Genomic DNA, 5,442 nt, shown 5'->3' with positions numbered 1-5,442 from the left:
TTTTTAAATTTAAATGTCAATTTTCATATAATTTCTTATTATTTAATACTTTTATTTTTCTCCATGAATGGAATTTATACTAACATCATTCTCATCCTTATTCGCATGTCGATTTTAATTTTTTTCCTTTTTTTTTTCGAGCGATAAATTATTTAAGTGCTGCAACGACTGCTAATAATAATTTGAGAAATATACATAATATCTTCTATTAATTCAGGGAATTTTAGTTTTCATTTTATTAATAAGCTTTTATTTGATATAAATTAATTATAGTTGCATGCAGTAAAAGAATTGATCTCATTGAACATTAAAAAAAAGCAACGGAACAAAGTGTTATTTAACTTTCCGTTTATTAATAGGCACTTATTTGATATGAATTAATTATAGTTACATCTAGTAAACAAATAGACATCATTAAACATAAAAAAGCTACCAAACATCAAAAGTGTTATTTTTGAAACGATAAATAAGTAAAAAACCGCCTTGTTCTCAACTGAAGAAATCTTCTGATTATAAATACCAACAAAAAAAACTAATAATAATAATCGAAATACAAAACAATTAAAATTTAGAAACGAAAAAAGAAAAAAACAGAAATTCAATTATATTATATTGTGAATATTCATTGTGTGTTATTAATTATAGGTATGAGAAAAACATTTTCGTGCTGAAGATATAAGAAGAGAGGCCTCTCACTTTGATGAAAGGACGGGGAGACATATTTCTTACACGCTGTATCGGCCTGTGCTGGAAAAAGAGTCAGTCCCCTGCCTATTCCAAAATTGCCCTTCATATCTGTCCTCAGCTAGTTCTTCAAGAGAGAGTCCTTCATCAAAAAAGCAAAAAATTGTAGAACTACAACTAGCTGAGGCATTAAAAGCCAGTGAAGAAGCGGCATGTTTGTATGCTGAGAATAATAGTTTCGACTCACTGTCAAAGCTGAAAATGCTGCTAGGTGATGAAGTTCTGCCAAAAAACTGGCATGCCCTTTTCAACGGGGAAAAACAGGTGAACTTTTTGAACTTTTCTGATGAAGATGTACCAAATGTTTTATATGTTGTTACTGTTTATGATAATTTATGTATGCATGTTAGTTTTAAAGGCCAGAAACTGCTAAGACATGATGGTAAAAAATTACCTATAGCTGTTGGCCAAATAAATGACATTTTTGATACATTGGAACGTCTTGAGAAGCAGCAAATTGATTCGAAAGATCCAATTACTTATTATTTGGAAATTGTTGAATCTTTGTTGACTTCTTTGAAGGATATTGTTGAGGATAAACATAAGGTTTCCCTTGATTTTATTTTAGAGCAGTTGAATTTTTTAATGTGTAAGCCTGAGAGGTTTAGGTATTCTTCTAATCCTCTAATCCTCTCTTGCTTGTTATTTTACGTTTCCCCCCAAGCGTACAAATTCTTGCGTCAGTCTGGTACTTTAACCTTACCTGATCCAAGTACTTTACGCAAAATTAGTGCTAAGTTGCACACGACGCCACAACATGAGCAATGTGATTCGATGTTTTTAATGTATGCAAAGCAAATGATTTCATCTCTGCAAAAAGAGCAACGATATGTTTCTCTGATGCTTGATGAAATCCACATTCAACCCTACCTTGATTACAAAGGTGGGAACATGGTAGGTATGTCCAGTGGCGTACGCAGAATTTTTTCAAGGGGGGTGTACATAATTTTCTGAAACTACTAAGAGAAATTCGAGTTTGTAATAAAGCATTATTATTTCCCTAATTTAGACAGCTAGATAATTTTGACTTTTTATTTAAACAACATTGTTTAGTTAAATTTTGATTTGATTTTTTAAGTTTAAGAACATAATGTAATATTTTCTGAAAAAAAGTACAATGTAGTAACACTTTGAGGGCCACTTTAACATTCATCAGATTTTGTTATGCTAGAAACGTTTTCTTCAACGGAAGTATCACATCTCTGTACAACAGAAAAACTTACATTGGTACTAGATGCTGTCACCTCACTAATTTCAGGTCGTGATTTTTTCTCAAAGTAATTAAAAATTGTTAAATTCTTGCTTTTTGACATCCTAAAGATCCAAGAACAGCAAATATATATATATCACGTGATTTTGGTTTCAAAAGTACAACCCTATTATAGTAAATGTTTTTTCTGTATTCTGAGAAATACCATGTGAAAAAAAAGTAGGCATAAGGCACATAAAAATATATTGTCTTAAAAAATAATAGCTCGCATAATTTTTACTAAAATTTTTATTTTTGCCATTTTGTCTGAGCTCAAGGGGGGTGTTTAAACCCCTAAACCCCTCCCTTGCGTCGCCACTGGGTATGTCACACGATAGTTAAGGTCTAGCAACTAGTGCTCATACCTTTATGATTCAAAGTAAACTTAGTTCATTTAAAATTGTTGCTCATATTGTGCCTGTCGTTACTATAACTGCAGAAAATTTGCATGCTCTGATTAATAGAGTTATTATTGGTCTAGAACATATTGGTTACAGAATTTTTGCTGTAACGACCGATAATAACGCTATTAATCGTAGAGCTATGTCGCTTTTCTGCGGTCCTTCAAAACTGAGTTATGTTTATCCTCACCCTTTTGATAATCCACACCCTCTTTCTTATGTAATTGATTCAGTACATGAGGTTAAGTGCCTTCGTAATAACTGGATCAATCAAAAAAATGGGCAATATATGTATTGCCCCCACTTTGATTCTGATACCGAAAAGGTACAAACTGCTAGCTTTGGCTCAATTCGTAAACTATACGAGTTGGAATCAAACAATCTATTGAAATATGGATATGGTTTGACAAGAAAAGCTTTGTGGCCATCCAACTTTGAACGCCAGAACGTAAAGTTAGCATTGAAAATTTTCAATGCTAATACTGCTATTGCGAGAGCTTGGTTCAAAGCACAATTTACTTGACTGTAAAGAAACTAGTCAATACATTGACATTATATCTACTTGGTGGGACATTGTTAATGTAAAAACCCCTTTCAAAGGTAAACGCATACGTAAAACTATGTGTGAGCCTCTTACTTGTGATAAAAAATATATTTTCTTGCACAAGTTTCTAGATTGGCTAGAACAGGGGTGGCGAACCTTTATGGACCAACGTGCCATTTTTCCTAAAACATTTTTTAATGAGGTCGTAGACGTGCCGACAAAAAGTTTTAACTTCGTGATTATTGCGTAAATAATAGTACTAAATACTATCAACTCAAAACTCTTTATTTACAATGAAAAAAAAAGCATTTTACAATGTCTTAATTCAACTTTAAGTAACATCAGTGTGACTTCTGTTGTTGCAGATTCGATGACAAATAACTTATATTAAGTTGTAAGATGTTAGTTTCAGCAGGACCATTAATTTTTTTTCTTTTTTTGCTCCTTATTTATAGTTAGCTTGTTTTGTATGGTTATTAATTGTTTTTTTAAATAACTTATTTTAGGTTGTAAGATGTTAGTTTAAGCAGGACTATTATTATTTTTTTTTTTTGCTCGTTATTTATTGTTAGCTTGTTTTTTGTGGTTATTAATTGCTTTTATTTATTTGTTTTTAATGAATTTTAATTTAATTTTTAATATGCTTCATAGTGAAATTTGTGATCGGTGGCGTGCCCAAAATATTGTGTAGCGTGCCATTTATGGCACGCATGCCATTGGTTCGCCATCCCAGGGCTAGAACGATGGGGTAAATTAGATTCAGACAGTGGTAGACTAACAAAGGAAACTCTTACTGCTTTGTTAATTACTACTGAAGCTATAATCAATCTGACACAGTATTGCATTACTGAGTTAAAAATGTCATATGTGTTGCCCGGGAAAATCCAGACTGACAAGTTGGAGTCTAGGTTTGGGCAGTATCGCAGTATGGCTGGTTCTCAGTATCACATTTCCGTGCGACAAATGTTTGAGACAGAAAATAAGCTGCGCATATCCAAACAACTGAGACTGTCTTCTCATCATAAAGGTGATATAAGTATCACCTTTTTTGATGATAAAGAAGTCAGTTCATCTGAAACGGAACCAATTGATGACCACTTTTTAAACATCAATGTCAATGACTCTGATATTTTTAAAGTGGAAGCATCAATGCCTGTCATAGTATATTTAGCGGGCTATTGTGCTCAAGCAGCACTAAAGCATACTACTTGCATACCCCCAGAAAAGTTAGTTTTAAGTTTATTTACAACACAAATGTATATGTTGCAGTATGTTCCAACAGTATTATTCAATAACAGTGCAACAAAAAAACGAACTACCTTAAATAATTTTTGACTTAATGATTGGATCTTCTCATTCTAGGACTCGATCTTAATGATTCAAGGATGTTACCTCAAATAGGCTAATTAATTAGTGTAGGGGACATTTTAAGTTACGAAAACAGACAGAAAATCGTACTTTCTCTGAATAATCCACGAAGGAGGGCAGGGATCTTTTGAATCGAGATAAAGAAATGGATTGTGTAACTGAATTCAACCTCATCAAAATTTGTGATCGAGGTGGGTTACTATATCCGACAGAGTTTGTGATAAATGCAGTGCTTCATTCCTACATTGTTGTCCAAAAATTGGTTAGTTCTAATTATGAAGAAAAAATTTTAAAATGTTCTAATCAATGTAATATTTCTCTTAATGTTATTCTTAATGTATTGCAAAATAATGATATGTTGTCTACTACAGGTATGTGTAGTGATGGTCGTAACATCGAAAAATTATTAAATTTTATTTTAAAATCTGCTACAAATACTCTGCTAAACAATTATTGTAAAATGAAAGTTGATGACCATAGAAATGAAAAGCAAAAGAAAAAATTAAAAGCTGCTACTCTAAAAGAAAACAAAAAACAAATTAGGAAAATTAAAACTTTAACCTAACCTAAACCTAATTAAAACTTTAACCTAACCTAAACCTTATTAAAACTTTAACCTATTAAACCTTAACCTAACCTGTAGTTGACATCATAGCTTTATATAATCCTTGTTATAATCCTTTATTTCATAAAAATGCACATTTATCTATTTTTTATTTAATAATTTATTCTGTTGAAATAGTCCTTTTTTTATTATTGATAATTATTTTGATTTTTTTTTGCATATTATATATTTAATTGGAATTATTTTCATATTTATTTTGCTAGCATATTTTAAGTTTATTTATTTTATCTTATTCATTTATACAAAAAATATTTAAAATTTGTTTTCAACTTTTAACTAAATATATTTTCAAATTTACGAAGGTTTATAACAAGGATTATCACTTTTTAATGTTTTCGTAAAGTAGATTGTGTTTCATCACCCCTTTCAAAAATAAATATTTAATTATTATTGTGAAATGTAAAATGATTGATAATGAAGTCCTTTTTTCTGACAGCAACACTTTTAAAAATAAATATTTAAACTTCGTTTTTAATTCAATGAGGAAATTTTAAACTTTAATTTAATCCAA

The 5,442-nt window shown here is 30.7% G+C and overlaps 1 pseudogene; it reads left to right on the top strand.

Annotated features, from left to right (window-relative positions):
- The first annotated feature begins 2,321 nt into the window (after positions 1–2,321).
- LOC147816672 (uncharacterized) lies at positions 2,322–4,871 on the top strand (annotated as a pseudogene).
- Positions 4,872–5,442: the final 571 nt, after the last annotated feature.

The sequence above is a fragment of the Parasteatoda tepidariorum genome, chromosome 1, assembly GCF_982258835.1.
Source record: "Parasteatoda tepidariorum strain Cologne lab strain chromosome 1, Ptep-v5.0, whole genome shotgun sequence".
Taxonomy (NCBI): Eukaryota; Metazoa; Arthropoda; class Arachnida; order Araneae; family Theridiidae; genus Parasteatoda; species Parasteatoda tepidariorum.
This window is presented reverse-complemented; position numbering and strand designations above follow the sequence as displayed.